Consider the following 17,754-nt stretch of genomic DNA (forward strand, 5'->3'; position numbering starts at 1 on the left):
ATCAGGGTTGAGAAGTTCTTGAGTTACCACATTTTGTGGTGCAGAGGCTTCTTGTTCCAGTGCTTTTATACAGTCATGCGGGTCATCAGGTGACCTCCCGTCTGGTAAGTCCTTATACCCGTCAGGGAACTCCCCCCTAGAATGTGGAAGCAAAGCGGCTGGGTTGATGGTAGTACATTTCTGGAAGGTGATGTTGGAGGGCAGAAGTAGAGAGCACTGAAGTCTGAGATGTCTTTGGCTCGTTAGATGCTTAGGAGATGTTTGTTGGAGGACAGCAGAGAGATCATGTCCAGCTTGAATGACCAAGTCATGACCAAGTGCTATGTCAGCAGACTTATCCAGAAGAATATGGGCTGCATGCACAGCCTTGAGACAGGAAGGAGCAGTTCTGGCAACAGGGTCTAGCCTGGCTGAGTAGTAGGCCAGAGGACGGAAACGATCAGCATGTTTCTGTGCCAGCACACCAGAGGCATGTCCTTCAGATTCTGAAACAAAGAGATGAAACGGCTGAGTGTAGTCAGGGAGACCCAGAGCAGGGGCGCTGACAACAGCTTCCTTGAGAGCCAGGAAACAGTCCTTTTGCTGAGCATAGATATACGGATTTTCAGCATGATCCCAGTCCGGTCCTCCAGTCTTGAGGCAATCATACAAAGGTTGCATGAGTCTTGAAGCATCCGGAATGCACTGTCTGCAGTAGGTAATGAGTCCTAAGAAAGACTGCATAGCAGAGTATGTCTTTGGATAAGGGATATCCTCGATTGCATGTTTTCTATCCTCGGTGAGGTGTCTCGAGCCTTGAGAGATGCAGTGTCCGAGGAAGACGACTTTCTCTTTGCACCACTGGACCTTGGCCTTTGAGACTTTGCAGTTGGCAGAATGAAGAAAAAGGAGCAAGGACTCAGAAGCAGCAAACAGATTCTCTTCAGTTCCACAGAGGAGTAGGTCATCAACATACTGGAGAAGCGTGACATGAAGATTCTGTAACACCCTCGGATCCAGGGTCATCTTCATAGCATGAGTGAACTGGTTAGGGGAGTTCTGGGCACCCTGTGGTGTCCTGGTCCAGGTCAGCTGAGATCCTTGAAACGTGAAGGCAAATAAAAACTGTGAGTCTTCATGAAGCGGGACACTGAAGAAAGCATTAGCCAGGTCAATAACGGTGAAGAGTGTTGCTGAAGTAGGCACTTGAGAAAGCAAGGTGTTTGGGTTGGGTACCACAGGAGTTTCCAAGATGGTGGCTGAATTGACTGCTCTGAGGTCCTGTACAAGTCTGTACTTCGGAGGGTCTCCAGGAGCTGTCTTCTTCTTCACTGGAAACAGGGGTGTGTTACAGGGTGAAACACATCTGATTAGCACTCCAGAATGTAAGAGGGAGGTAATCTGAACTCCAAGGCTCCGCTCTTGGGCAGCCTTAAGCGGATACTGAGGTAGTCTGGGGTATGGGTGCCCAGGTTTGAGGTGGACTTTTACTGGAGGCACTTTGAGCAGACCCACATCCTCAGGTCCAGTTGACCACAGAGTGGTAGGTAGATTGGGCAAATCCGGGGAAGGTGTCGTTTGCAGAGTCATCATCATCAGAGGGAAAGCCTTAAGGACACAACGATCTTCAGTGCCTTGTTGTGAGGCAGGATCTTGTAATTGCAATTCCATCCCTTGATCACCGAAGATGATGGTAGCGTGAAGCCTTTGAAGGAGGTCAGCTCCTAGAAGGTTGACGGGGCAGGTTTCAGACACCAGAAATTTGGCAAAGACACCAGAGAATGGGCCAGCTGGGACGGGAACAGTGAGTGGTGATGAGGTTTGTTGACCTTCAACTCCAATACATGTGAGGAAATCTGAAGACAGGGAGATTGTAGGAGGCAGCTGAGATGAAGAGATAACAGAGGTGGCCGCCCCAGTGTCCACTAAGAACTTGAGAGGTTGATTGTCCACTTCCAGGGTCACTGTACCACAAGACGAGGAAGTACAGGTGGCGGGAAAAGTGGGCACCGGTTGGCCTGAACTTCATGAGTGTGGAGGAGGAAGAGGTCTCTGAGGGTGCCCCCTGCGAGGACAACTTCTTCTCATATGACCAGGGCTGGCACACTCCCAACACAGAGGTCTCCCTTGGTCATCACGAACTGGTCTGTCCCTGTAGTTTTGGCCCTGGGACCCTCTCGGCCTCAAGCGTGGTGATCCATACCGATCCTGAGCCTGATACACCATAACAGGTACTTCTGAGGCTTCTGCCATATACATGGCTGGTTTCTTCTTGCCTTTGTCCTTCTGTGCTTCCTTCTCTGCTTCCTTTTCTGCTTCTTTTTCTTCCCTTTGAAGCATTTTCTGATAACTCTTCACAACAGTGAGGGCCTGTTTTAGGGGACCTTCAGGTAATTCGGGACGAAGCTTCATGACCTTATCCTTCAGTGGATCTTCCAGACCATCAATAAAAGCACGGACCAACAAGGCTGCCTGCGTCTTCACATGAGTTGAATAACCCAAGTCTTCAAACTGCATAGTTAGTCTGGCAGCGTATTTCTCCACAGCTTCACCAGATTCTTGTTGTATATCCTGTATTGATCCTGCTTCGTCACAGAGACGATCCTGGGCCCACTTTGTGAGTTGAGCGATAAACTCCTTTCCAGACTTGAACTTGTTGAGAGGTCCTGCTTTAGTGGGGTTCAATTCCTTCATGATGGTGGGGAGAAAATATTCGGAGGCTTTGATTGAGGTGATGCCTGATAGATCAGACCATGTAGCCCCGTAGATGCTCCTAGTCTGTTCCAGTTTCCTTACATACTGCATGGGAAATTTGTCCGGGTCAGGTAACTTGTTAACAATAGCATCAATTTGTACCGGAGTGAAGGGTTTGTATTTCAGCTTCAGCCCTTCTTCTTCTTCGTCATGTGTCACTGCCTCATCCTTCGGGGCAGTTGGGGGTGCTGTGGGTATTACCTCATCCAGGGGCTTTATACCTGTGTGCATCAGTGGTATCATGTATTCAGCTACCAAGGGCATGATGCCCTCTAATCCGGATTCATGGTAACAGACGATCCTAACTTCTTGTAAATCGAGATCTGGGGTTGATTGGAGACAATTCTTGATGACTTCAACGTGTTCCTTCATACAGGGGCCCAGTGGGTATCCAAAGAGTCCTGAAGATATCAATGGTATAGCCAAAGTTCTACGAGGAAGTGTATCTCTCCCTAGCCGTCCTGCAAAGATAAGCACTGTCTGTAAGGCGGTCTGCAATATTGTACGGCAATGCTCGGGTGTCCTGTAATCATATATAGGGCCTGCAGTGTGTAACACTATATCACAGGGCAAATTCCCTCCCTGGGTGGACATAGCGTCTCCTGGATGCAAGGGGCCATAATTGGTAAGGTAGGCCTGACACTCTTGGGTTATGGCTGGGCCTCCCTTTTTAGCTATCTGTTGGGCCAAACCACCTCTATGCGACATGGTAGAGTTAGCTGGGTTCACTATGGCTCCTACCTGGTGGGTAACTATGTCCCCATACCCCACTGAGAAAAGAACCTGGGAGCCCTGAGGTGTGATGTAATAGCGTGAATGACAGGGGAACCAGATTTCAGGGTCATGGGGCAACCTAGAGGATTTGTTGAGAGGGGTAGGTAGTGGGCTCCTTCCGGGCCGGGGGGATTCGAACGGACCTAATAGCAGTGGTGGGGCAGGGGGAATTGTAGCAACCTGATTGTCAGAATCTTCTGATCCCTCATCATCTCCGATAGCTTGGCGCCTCATACGCATTACGGACCGGAAAGCCGTACTGCCGGTCAGGGCATCAAGAGTGAAGGGACCTTGACCAGGTGTATTTACAAATATCACAGTGGGTTGCACCGGGAGACTAGGCCCAGAGGCCGGAACAGAAACAGGAACATTAGAGGTGGGAACAGCATCGGTCGGTGCCGGAGGTTTCTCAGGAAGTGGTGGTCCCTGATAGTACTCGCCGGAAAGTGTTACCAGCGGACATAGTGGCTGGGGAGGAATTCCGGGTGCACCAAGATGGCTGCCGGTGGAGGCGTGGCATGCCCCACTTCCGTCCATGGTCTGGGCAGAACCCCAAGGACGGCCCGCCCCACACACACGGCAGGTTTCCACCCAGGTTGGATTCTGCACGCCACAAACAGGACACACCCACGCTTCTGGAGAGCTCGTCTTGTCGCCATTATAGGGCGGTGGTTGGGACTGCATTTTCATCATCAGTGGCACGGCGGCCATTTTACAATCTATAAGATCACAGTTCAAAGGCATTTTATAACCAAACACAGGTTCCGCATTGTCTGATCCTCCTTCCCCATCAATCTCTTTCCATCCTTCATTCTTCAAGCCTCGCGCAACTCGCAGATGAGCTTGTGCTTGTTCTAACAATCCTTTATCTTTCAACATGCCTCGTTTGTTCTCTATGAGATTATGCCACATAGCCGGCTGTAATCTCCCTGACGAGGGCAATCCTACATGCTTATACAATCTCTCAACATTCTTGACTGCCTTCTTGCCTTCCCGTGACGCTACTATTGCCTTGACCTCCACAGCATCCTCATCTAACTTGTGGGGCACAGACTTCTTCTGCTTTAAGATACGCAGCATGACTCTTACAGAATACTATGGTTCTCTGCAGAAAAACCACTGGCAGCGATATCAACACTGATGTTCCACAGTACGGAGCCTCACGTTCGACGTACTAGGAAAAGAGCCTCGCGCTCAATATTTCCTTTCCCTAACCTTGAACAGCAGTGATTAACAGATTATCCTGCCACGATATTCCAACAGTCGGGAGGCGGTCTCCTAGTGAGAGCCCTCCACAGAAATACAGGTGGTCCCTTCTCGGGACGTCTTAATTACCTAGCTGGTACAATATCACAGAGGCTGCGTCTCCTATCCCTTCCTCTAGGTTGCCCCACAATCTGCAACTAGCTCAATTTATCACTCCACTTCACTACTAGACAATAGTCACGGGTAGGGTGGTTGAATGGAGTACAATGACCGGTGGAGGAGGTGTGGTGTACACGAGGACGCGCAGAATGCGACGTCTCTCAGTTGCTGGTTCAGAGCGTGGCACAGGATCGCACTCAGTCTCACCACTCGACCGGTCACCCCTCAGACCCAAGGAGACCACAGACAAACCAATAACGGCTGAGACACTAGCAAGTGTGACACATACAGTGTATATGATCTCACTTACCGTGTTTTGGAGGGTGATCAGTCCTCGAGGTCAGCCACTACAGGTATCATCCACAGACATCCAGGCATGGGTCCAGAGGAGCCTCGGATCACTGTCCACGCCCCACGTTGGGCGCCAAATTGTCGGGGTCGTAAACGACAATGAATCCTCATTCACCAGTCATTCCAAATCATTGTGCGAGCGCAAAACATCTGGTACCGATTAAGAATGACTCAGACACGCAGCTGATTCAGTCTTAGCTAATGTCCTGCATCCACACCTGTCAGGAGCAGTACAACAACTGGCTTTTATTTACAAATACACAATACTATATTGAGTTTTAGGGGAAGGCGTGCATTAGGCGGGGTTTATGCAGTATACATCTAGTGTCCAGTCTCTCTCTGATTCGTCAAAACGTCTCCTGATGGTTACTTCTTCTTCACATTCCTGAGTTATCTTTTTTAGGAGAAATGAAACTTAACTTAACTCTTTAGACACTGAATTTAAGTGAAAGTGAACACTGGCAGCCATCTTTAATACAGTTACATTTGCATTAGCAAGCAATTAGGAAAAACTTATTGTTTCACAGTATAAAAATATAAAAGTTATATAAGAAAATATATTTTCACCTTGACACTTGCATGTGCCCATCTCATCTGGGATCTTCTTTCTTGCATGTGCCCATCTCTTCAGGGGTCTCCTTACCTGCATGTGCCCATCTCTTCAGGGGTCTCCTTACCTGCATGTGCCCATCTCATCTGGGATCTTCTTTCTTGCATGTGCCCATCTCTTCAGTGGTCTCCTTACCTGCATGTGCCCATCTCTTCAGGGGTCTCCTTTCTTGCATGTACCCATCTCTTCAGGGGTCTCCTTACCTGCATGTGCCCATCTGTTCAGTGGTCTCCTTACCTGCATGTGCCCATCTCTTCAGGGGTCTCCTTTCTTGCATGTGCCCATCTCATCTGGGATCTCCTTACCTGCATGTGCCCATCTCTTCAGGGGTCTCCTTACCTGCATGTGCCCATCTCTTCAGGGCTCTCCTTACCTGCATGTGCCCATCTCTTCAGGGCTCTCCTTACCTGCATGTGCCCATCTCTTCAGGGGTCTCCTTACCTGCATGTGCCCATCTCTTCAGGGGTCTCCTTACCTGCATGTGCCCATCTCTTCAGGGGTCTCCTTACCTGCATGTGCCCATCTCTTCAGGGGTCTCCTTACCTGCATGTGCCCATCTCTTCAGGGGTCTCCTTACCTGCATGTGCCCATCTCTTCAGGGGTCTCCTTACCTGCATGTGCCCATCTCTTCAGGGGTCTCCTTACCTGCATGTGCCCATCTCTTCAGGGGTCTCCTTACCTGCATGTGCCCATCTCTTCAGGGCTCTCCTTACCTGCATGTGCCCATCTCTTCAGGGGTCTCCTTACCTGCATGTGCCCATCTCTTCAGGGGTCTCCTTACCTGCATGTGCCCATCTCTTCAGGGGTCTCCTTACCTGCATGTGCCCATCTCTTCAGGGGTCTCCTTACCTGCATGTGCCCATCTCTTCAGGGGTCTCCTTCAGGGCTGTGGAGTCGGAGTCGGAGTCGTGGAGTCGGAGTCGGTGCTCATTTTGGTGGAGTCGGAGTCGGAGTTGGAGTCGGTATAAAATGGACCGACTCCGACTCCTAAAATATATAATAAATTGGGTACAGTAATTCAATGCAGGATGTGCTGAATATTTTTTCATAGGAGTTTGGGAAAGTTATGAAATGTCCTATAAATGGCTGTTCTATTCCTGATCTAAGGCTACATTCACACACAGCGTTTTTCCTGTGTTTTTTGAGGATACGTTTTTCAGCTGCAAAAGCTGATCATCTATTTAAAAAACCGCATCACCTGAAAGGTTTTTGAGCTCATAGATAATGTTTTCAATAGCAAAAGCAGATTAGAAATCTGCTCTATCCATTTATCCATATCTGTCTATCCATATCGTATCTGTACCAAAAAGAATGAAAACCGGGTAGTACACCAATATATATTCTGTTCTATCTAAATATCTTGATTATTGGATCATAAAAATGATTAAATGTCTGAGGTTCACATTGTACTACAATAAATTTTTCACTTAAATATAAGCAATATGTGTGGGAGTCGGAGTCGTGGAGTCGGAGTTGGAGTCGGTGTAAGGGAAATTGAGGAGTCGGAGTCGCAGGTTTGGCTTACCGACTCCACAGCCCTGGTCTCCTTACCTGCATGTGCCCATCTCTTCAGGGGTCTCCTTACCTGCATGTGCCCATCTCTTCAGGGGTCTCCTTACCTGCATGTGCCCATCTCTTCAGGGGTCTCCTTACCTGCATGTGCCCATCTCTTCAGGGGTCTCCTTACCTGCATGTGCCCATCTCTTCAGGGCTCTCCTTACCTGCATGTGCCCATCTCTTCAGGGGTCTCCTTGCCTGCATGTGCCCATCTCTTCAGGGGTCTCCTTACCTGCATGTGCCCATCTCTTCAGGGGTCTCCTTACCTGCATGTGCCCATCTCTTCAGGGGTCTCCTTTCTTGCATGTGCCCATTTATTTAGGGGTCTTCTTACCTGCATGTGTCCATCTCTTCAGGGGTCTGTAAAACACCTGGCTCCTGTTCTCTCTGAACACTCATATGTCCCCTTTGTGTTCACAAATGGTGGCTTCTGCTTTGCGAATCCTTTAGAAAATAGGGAACTTCCACAATCAAGCGGAACAGAATGAGAAGCTACTCAGGAACCTCATTAGATCCTCCCATAAGATCTCACAATTTCGGCTTTTGAACGACACCATTGGTTTTAACATATCTTGTACTGGAAAACGGGAAAAACATTGAAAGTGCGGTGAAATTGCAAAAAAAAAATGCAATTCCAAAGATGTTTTTTGACTAAATGCTGAAACTGCCCTGCCATTATGATTCTCCATGTCATTTCGTGTTCATAGACACCAAACATGTCTAGCTTCTTTTTTTATGTAAGTGGTGAAAAAAAAATCCAAACTTTGCTAAAAAAAATAAATAAAATTGCGCCACTTTCCGAGACCCGTAGCGTCTCTATTTTTCGTGGTCTGGGGTCGGGTCAGGGCTTATTTTTTGCACCCCGAGCTGGCGTTTTTAATGATATCAATTTTGTGCAGATACATTCTTTTGATCGCCCGGTATTGCATTTTAATGACCAAAAAATCGTAATTCTGACATTTTGACTTTTTCTTGTTACGCCATTGAACGACCAGAATAATCCTTTTTTATTGATCGTTCGGGTGATTCTGAACTCGGCGATACCAATAGGTCTATGTTTGATTTTTTTTTTATTGTTTTATTTTGAATGGGGCGAATGGGGGGTGATTTGAACTTATATTATTTTTATATTTTTAAAAACCTTTTTTTTTTTTACTTTTGGCATGCTTCAAAAGTCTCCATGGGAGCCTAGAAGCTGCCATAACCTGATCTGCTCTGCTACATACAGGCGATGATCAGATCGCCTGTATGTAGCAGAATTGCTGACTTGCTGCGCACGGGGTGGCGCTCATAGCAATCTGGCAGTGAGAACCAGAGATTTCCAGGAGACTTCTGGCTGTCATGCCAACTTATCAGTGACCCACAATCACGTGACTGAGGCCTCCGATGGGTGGGTTTCTGGCCCTATGGCCGGAAGCGCGAGTTAAATGCTGCTGTCAGAGTTTGACAGCAACATTTAACAGGTTAATAGCCGCGGGTGGATCGCGATTCCTCCCGCGGCTGTTAGCGGCACATGTCAGCTGTTCAAAACAACTGACATGTACCAGGAAAGATGTGGACTCGCCACCAGAGCCCACATCAAAAGGAGAGAGTCAAACATCAGTGTAAATTTACGCCCGATGTCGGAAAGGGGTCACAGTGCCTCAATAAAATACATTTTTAAGAATTTATCCATGAAAGATGAAGCTAGATATCTGTAATATATGGTTCAAGACGACAAATGGCGGACCTTTTGTTTATATACCTCATTATTGAGTCCTAGATCCATCTTCTTTTGTCTCTACATGGCCCCTACAGGACTAGGAGCAGATTAGGCTTTCATTACAATCTCTGTACAAAGTATAATTCTCGTGTTAACACCCCCACACTGCGAGAAAACACCGATATTACCTGCCCCGATACTAGCGCCGAACACCCTTTTTCCATTGGCTGCCGCACTTTGCTATAATCCATGCCGGATTTTTATAGCAACTCTACAAACTCCTTTTGACCTAACCACCCAAGGTCTAGTAAGTCTCTTCCTCAGGCGGTTGTGTCGTAGGACTATTCAGTAAGCTTTGCATCTGTCACCTTGTGATTTCCAGTTGGCTTCATCCTCCATTTTCTCCCAGTTGATTAATTATCTCTTCAGCAAACTCCTGCCTGTTTACCATATTGTAACGGGGATGGTGTATCCTCTGTGCCGTGGTACAAGGAGAGCCTGGAGGGACGTAACTACAGTGCCTTGCAAAAGTATACGGCCCCCTGGAACTTTTCAACCTTTTCCCACATATCTGATATACAAAAAACCACCCCGGCTAGATCAGCACTCTGGTATGAACTGGAAGCAAAGCAAAAGATACTAACATAACAGGGGACTGAACAAACTGCCACAAGCTGTAACATATGAGTGGGGCCCAGCGCTGCCCCCAGCAGGGAGTGCGCTGAACCCTTGCAACAAAGAAGAAAGCAAAAAAAGGCACAACCAAATTAGATACAAAGGATTAGCAAAAGAATGACTTAACTGAACCATGCAGATCAGGCCGGAGACAGAAGAACTCCAAATGCACAAGGAGAAAATCACCAGCAACTAACAAGGGCAGCCTGCTCAATTATATGCTCCCAGCCAGTAATCCCAGGTTCCCAATTATCGTCGTCAGGTGGGAAACCTCCGTCAACCCGGCCAGCTCCACCACTCCCAGTAACCACCAGAGGGAGCAGGGAGAGCTTCGGCTCAGAAGTCTGAGCAAGGGAATTCACAACAGCTCCCTCTGGTGGTCACTGCAGGTAGTGGAGCTGGCCGGGTTGAAAGTCTGCCACCTGATGATGATTGGAAATCAGGGATCACTGACTGACTGGATATAAGTGAGCAGGCTTCCCTCAGTGGGTGCTGGTGATTAGTTCTTCTTGTGCATCTTGAGGTCTGCTGTTTCCTGCCTGGTCCTGCATTTTTCAGCTAAGTTGTTCTTTTGCTAATCCTTTGCATCTGATCTGTTTTTGCTTCTTTCTGCATTGCTTGAGGGTTCAGCTTGCTCCCTGCTGGGGCTGTGCTGGACCCCACTCCATATGTTGCAGCTTGTGTCAGTTTGTTCAGTCCCCTATTATATTAGTCTCTTTTGCTTTGCTGCCAGTTCACACCAGAATGCTGATATAGTGGGGGAGAGGTCGTGAGACCTCAGTGTTTTTTGTACAATCAGATGTGTTGGATTTTTTAGGGTTTTTGCGTGATTGCAGACAGTGTTTTTTGTACATCAGACATGTTGCAGCAGGTTAAAATTGTCATCTCCCTGCTGCGCGGCGATCCCCAGGATTGGGCCTTTTCTCTGACACCTGGAAATCCTATTCTGGCTAATGTGGATCCGCTTTTTTAAGCCCTGGGGTTGTTGTATGATGAACCTAATGCTATTGATCAAGCTGAGAAAACCTTATTGGCATTAAACCAGGGTCAGGATTCTGCAGAGTTTTGTAAAAAAATTCTGAAAGTGGGCGGTCCTTACTAAATGGAATGATGCCCTAGCAGCTCTCTTTCGGAAAGGACTGGCAGCAACCGTAAAGGATGTTATGGTGGGATTTCCTGTCCCCTCTGGTCTTAACGACTCCATGTCATTGGCTATTCAAATTGATCGACGTTTACATGAACGTAAAACTACACGAGAGGCGGTGCTGCCTTTCGAACAAACTTCTGAACCCATGCAATGTGATAGGATATTGTCTAGGGCGCAACATCAGGAGTTTAGAAGGCATAATAAGTTGTGTTTTTTCTGAGGAGATGCCTCTCATACTACTTCTGTCTGCCCTAAACAAGAAAAACATTTTGCTCACTCATTTGCGGTGGACAGTGTACAACCTAATTTCCTTTTGGCGATTACCTTGATCTGCTCCTTGTCTACATTTTTCGCTAAGGCTTTTGTGGATTCAGGAGCAGCTTTGAATCGGATGGATTTTGACTTTGTGGTTTTCCTATGGTGCCCCTGTGGACTCCTATTCCATTAAGGGGTATTGATGCTACTCCTTTGGCGGAGAATAAACCCGTTTTGGACCCAGGTGATAATGCGGGTCGCCCCGGACCACCAAGAGAATTGCAAATTTTTGGTGTTGCACAATTTGCATGATACTATTGTTCTGGGTTTTCCTTGGTTGCAAACTCATAATCCTGTTTTGGATTGGAAATCTGTGTCTGTGGTGAGTTGGGGTTGTCAATGTGTTCTTAGTGACCCTCCACCTCTCCCCAGTCTCATGATATTCCTGACTATTTGGCTGATTTTTCTGATGTATTTAGTGAGAGTAAGTCTGCGTCTTTGCCTCCTCATAGGAGTTATGACTGTGCAATTGAGTTAATGCCCGGTTGTAAATTTCCCAAGGGTCGGCTTTTCAACTTATTGGTACCTGAACATGATGCTATGCGATCTTATATCAAGGAGTCGTTGGAGAAGGGTCATATCAGACCATCCTCTTCACCTTTAGGTGCTGTTTTTTTGTGGCCAAGAAAGATGGCTCATTAAGGCCTTGTTTTGACTATTGTTCCCTTAACAAAATCACTGTTAAATATCAGTACCAGTTACCCCTGATTTCTGATTTATTTTTAAGAGTTAAAAGTGCCTGCTGGTTTACCAAGCTTGACCTCAGAGGGCATATAATCTTATTCGCATCAAGCACGGGGATGAATGGAAGATGGCGTTTAATACCCCGAAGGGACATTTTGAGTACCTGGTGATTCCTTTTGGGCTCACTAACGCCCCTTCCGTCTTCCAATCTTTTATGAACGATATTTTCCGGGACTTTGTGGATAAGTTTTTGATCATCTATCTGGATGATATTTTGATCTTTTCCAGTGATTGGGATTCTCATGTGGAACATGTCCGGACTGTGTTCTGGATTTTGAGGGAAAATACTCTGTATGTTAAGGGGTCAAAATGTCTTTTTGGGGTACAGAGGATTTCGTTTTTGGGATTCATTTTGTCCCCGTCTACTATTGAAATGGACCCGGCCAAGGTATAGGCCATTTATGATTGGGTTCAGCCCACTCCTCTGAAGGCTCTCCAGAAGTTTTTGGGGTTTGGTAATTTCTACCGTAAATTTATAAGTAATTTTTCTGGTATTGTTAAACCACAGACGGATTTGACCAAAAAGGGCGCTGATGTGGTGAATTGGCCTCCAGAGGCTGTGTCAGCATTTCAGGAGCTTAAGCGGAGATTCACTTCTTCTCCGGTTCTACGGCAACCTGATGTTTCACTTCCATTTCAGGTGGAGATAGATGCTTCTGAGATTAATGCAGGAGCCGTTTTGTCGCAAAGAGATCCGGTAACCTCTAAGATGAATCCCTGTGCCTTCTTTTCTCTAACATTTTCCACATCTGAAAGTTACTATGACGTGGGGAATCGGGAATTGTTGGCCATGAAGTGGGAATTTGAGGAGTGGAGACATTGGTTGGAGGGAGCTAGACATCGTTGTGGTCCTCTGGGTGATCTGTAACAGATTGTCTAAGATGGTCCATCTTGTACCACTCCCAAAGTTGCCATTTTCTTCTGAGTTGGTGCCCTTGTTTTTACAACAGGTGGTTCGCTTGCATGGGATGCCTGAGAATATTGTGTCAGACAGAGGAGTCCAGTTTGTTTCCAGATTTTGGAAAGCTTTTTGTTCCAAACTGGGAATTCAGTTGTCATTCTCCTCTGCATTTCATCCTCAGACCAATGGGCAGACTGAGAGGACAAACCAGACTTTGGAATCCTATTTGAGATGTTTCATATCTGCTGATCAAGATGACTGGGTCTCATTTTTGCCCTTGGCCGAAATCGCGCTAAATAATAGGGTTAGTTCTGCCACTTTGATGTCTCCTTTTTTCTGTAATTTTGGGTTTCATCCTCGATTTTCTTCGGGGCAGGTGGAAGCTTCGGCCTGCCCAAGCGTGGGTTCTGTGGTCGAGAGAATGCAGCAGATTTGGGACCAAGTAGTGGATAAGTTGTCCCACTCAGGTAAAGACCCAACGATTTTCCAACCGGCATAGGACCATTGGTCGCCGGTTTTTAAGTGGGTGATATGGTTTGGTTGTCCTCAAAAAATATTCCTATGAGGGTTGCGTCTCCAAAATTCAAGCCAAGGTTCATTGGACCTTATAAGATTTTGGAAATCCTTAACCATGTTTCTTTCCGTTTGGCTCTTCCAGTTACGTTTAAGATTCATAACATTTTTCATAAATCTTTGTTGAAAAGGTTTGTGGAGCCAGTAGTTCCCATGGCGGCGCCCCCTGACCCGGTATTAGTTAAGGGTAATTTGGAGTATTAAGTAGAGAAGATATTGGATTCTCGTCTGGCTAGGAGACTCCAGTACTTAGTCAAGTGGAAGGGTTATGACCAGGAGGATAATTCTTGGGTCCCTGCTTCTGACATTGATGCCGAGAGATTGATTCGTGCTTTTTACCGGGCCCATCCTGATCGGCCTGGTGGCGTGGATGAGTGTTCGGTGACCCCTCCTCAAGGGGGGGTACTGTTGTGAACTCTCTGGATCTAATGTCTGAGTCAGGGCTCCCTCTGGTGGTCACTGCGGGTAGTGGAGCTGGCCGGGTTGAATGTCTGCCACCTGATGACGATTGGAAATCAGGGATCACTGACTGGCTGGATATAAGTGAGCATGCTTCCCTCAGTGGGTGCTGGTGATTAGTTCTTCTTGTGCATCTTGAGGTCTGCTGTTTCCTGCCTGGTCCTGCATTTTTCAGCTAAGTTGTTCTTTTGCTAATCCTTTGGACCTGATGTTTTTGCTTCTTTCTGCATTGTATGACAGTTTAGATTGCTCCCTGCTGGGGCTGTGCTGGACCCCGCTCCATATGTTGCAGCTTGTGTCAGTTTGTTCAGTCCCCTGTTATATTAGTCTCTTTTGCTTTGCTGCCAGTTCACACCAGAATGCGGATATAGTGGGGGAGAGGCCGCGAGACCTCAGTGTTTTTTGTACAATCAGATGTGTTGGATTTTTTAGGGTTTTTGCGTGATTGCAGACAGTGTCTTGTCTTTCCTGTCCTATGCAGACAGTTTGGGCCCCATCTCATTTGCTCAGTCTATTTTCTGCCTGTGTCCGTACTTCATCTTGTCTTACTGACAATATATGTTTGGGGGCTATTTCTTTGGGGTTCTACTCCGGGGCAGTTAGATTTCACCTTTCTTGCTTTAGGCTTAGTTCTCCAGCTGTGCCGAGGCGTCTAGGGCATCGTAGGTACGCTCCACGGCTATTGTTAGTGGTGTTGTTAGGACTAGGGGTCTGCAATCTGCTCAGTGACCAACCTTTCTGGTTTCCTGGTGGCCGCGCCTATTTTTGCCATCCTCCTCGGTGACCTATCCATAACACAAGAGGCCCATGATCACTCTGGATGAACTGCAGAGATCTACAGCTGAGGTGGAACAGTCTGTCTATTGGACAACAATCAGTTGTACACTGCACAAATCTGGCCTTTATGGAAGAGTGGCAAGAAGAAAGCCATTTCTCAAAGATATCCATAAAAAGTGTAATTTAAAGTTTGCAACAAGCCACCTGGGAGACACACCAAACATGTGGAAGAAGGTGCTCTGGTTAGATGAAACCAAAATCAAACTTTTTGGCAACAATGCCAAACTATATGTTTGGCGTAAAGGCAACACAGCTCATCACCCTGAACACACCATCCCCACTGTCAAACATGGTGGTGGCAGCATCATGGTTTGGTCTTGCTTTTCTTCAGCAGGGACAGGGAAGATGGCAAAATTGATGGGAAGATGGATGGAGCCAAATACAGGACTATTCTTGAAGAAAACCTGTTGGAGTCTGCAAAAAACCTGAGACTGACTGAGATTTGTTTTCCAACAAGACAATGATCCCAAACATAAAGCAAAATCTACAATGGAATGGTTCACAAACAAACGTATCCAGGTGTTAGAATGGCCAAGTCACAGTCCAGACCTGAATCCAATCGAGAATCTGTGGAAAGAGCTGAAAACTGCTGTTCACAAACGATCTCCATCCAACCTCACTGAGCTCGAGCTGTTTGCCAAGGAAGAATGGGCAAGAATTTCAGTCTCTCGATGTACAAAACTGATAGAGACATACCCCAAGCGACTTGCAGCTGTAATCGCACCAAAAGGTGGCGCAACAAAGTATTAAGTTAAAGAGGACAAATAATATTGCACGCCCCACTTTTCAGTTTTGGAATTTCCACAAAAATTTAAAATCACCAATAAATTTTGTTCAACTTCACAATTGTGTCCCACTTGTTGTTGATTCATCACCAAAAATTTATACTTGGCATCTTTATGTTTGAAGCATGATATGTGGGAAAAGGATGAAAAGTTCCAGGGGGCCGAATGCTTTCGCAAGGCACTGTAGGTGAGCACCTGACTCTTCACTAGAGCCCCTGATGGTGAGGTTAGGCTTGACTCCCGATGAATGCCAGATGCTATTCCAGGACAGGACACAGATGCACGACAGCTGACCCCAAGGGTACAGCTGATACAGGCAGGCATGGCAGGAACACAGAGACCACGAATGCGGGCTGGCATGCAGATGAACACTGGCAGGTGCAGAGTGGACTGGCTGGAATACAGTTTAGCATAGCAGGTGCAGAGTGTACCGGCTGGTATACATATGAGCACTGGCAGGTGTGGAGTCGACTGGATGGTATGCAGATGAGCACTGGCGGGTGCGGGCTGGTCAGCTGGAATGCAGATGAGCACCGGCAGGTGCAGAGTGGACTGGATGGTATGCAGATGAGCACTGGCAAGTGCGGGCTGGACCAGCTGGTATGCAAATGAGCACTTGCAAGTGAAGGCTGGTATGGCTAAAATACAGATAGGCAAGCAAGTCTAGGGAGACATGTACTGGACAGGTAGACTGACAGCTGGGTACTAGGGAACCTGACAACTAGCAACCATGCTAAGGACAGACTAATCACATTGCTCAGGCACCTCCAAGCTGGAATAGATACCTTAAATAGTAAGTGTCCCCCAGCTATTGGCTGAGGACACTAAGATGGCGTGCATGATCTCTTTATGAGTGCACATGAGCCCTAAGCACAGTGCCTGGGGATCTGCGCTATGTGTGCATGCCCAGGGTATCTGCCGCTAAGAAAGGAGGAAGTGCAGGAAGGGGGCTGCAGCGGTGAGTGGGCCGGCATCCCTGCTGGGGAAGAGAAGCACACAGGGATGCATCAACCATTCATCTGCTGGAAGCATAATCTGTTTTAAGATAATAGCATAAAACCCAGCACTTAACCATTTGAATGTTTCAGGTCATAGACTGACTATAGATTTGCATTTCCTCCATATATCCACACTCACAACTCTGTCTTTTGACATTTTCTGCTCCGCCTGTCTACCTGTCATCTTGCCTGTTCTGCTACTCTGGTCCTCACTGATCCATGTTCCATCCGTCAAGTTCTGCCTGCTGTGCCATCGTTTTTGATTCGTGTCGCTTTACCTGACCTGTGGCTTAGAGAATCCATCGCACTAGGTAAGCCCTCAGATCAGTCGTTCCTTTTTATGGTTTTTCTTCAGTAATGGTTTCTTCGTTGGCCTTTGCCCATAAAGCTCTGCTTGGTTTAATGTGCGGTGTATGGTACTTGTTGAGACCATGACCCCATACTGTTTCAGGTTGCCATTCAGATCTTTGGATGTTCAACGTGTTTTTGCCACCATTCGCACCAACCTTTGAAGACATCTCATCGATTGTCCTCTTTCCCCAAAGTCCAGGGAGGTTCTTGATGGTTTGATGCTTGGAAAACTTCTTAATAACATTGCGCACTTTTGAAACTGGGATACCAAGGTCTTTGGAGATGGCCTTATATCTTCGGAAGACTTGTGTTTGCTAATAGCCGTTCTGATGTCCTCAGACAGCTCCTTTGTCTTCACCATTGTGACAAAGGAACAGGACCTACCATGTGGCCTTATAAAACACTGAAGTCATCATTCATTGGCTAATTCATGTCACATGGGCTCCGACGATCACAGGTGATTCTCATTTGTGGATTACCACGGGCGAGCCAAAACGTGTTTCCATACCAGTTAAAGGGGCCGATACCAGCGTCACAGCACGCTGTGGGGTTTTTTCTATTTTTCCTTCCCATTGTATTTTGTATTAGATTGTTATCATTTGCTCTTTTGTATTTAACACGAGTGCTCGATACAAAAAGAATCTGTTTCACTTGATTCATTTTTTTCCCTTGATTCATCTATCTCCATAAATATAGTCTCCCTTCTGCCACTGATCTAACACTAACATAACTCCACTATCTAATCCTTCCACTCCTGTCTTCAAGACTTCTCTTGTGCTGCATCCGTTCCCTGGGATGCGCTACCCCAGGCAATCATATTAAATTTTATCGTCCATAGGTTTAGACATTAACTAAAATCAATTCTTTGTTAGGCAGA

This window comes from Dendrobates tinctorius, unplaced genomic scaffold, assembly GCF_039654945.1.
Source record: "Dendrobates tinctorius isolate UK_male_01 unplaced genomic scaffold, ASM3965494v1 ptg000332l, whole genome shotgun sequence".
NCBI lineage: Eukaryota > Metazoa > Chordata > Amphibia > Anura > Dendrobatidae > Dendrobates > Dendrobates tinctorius.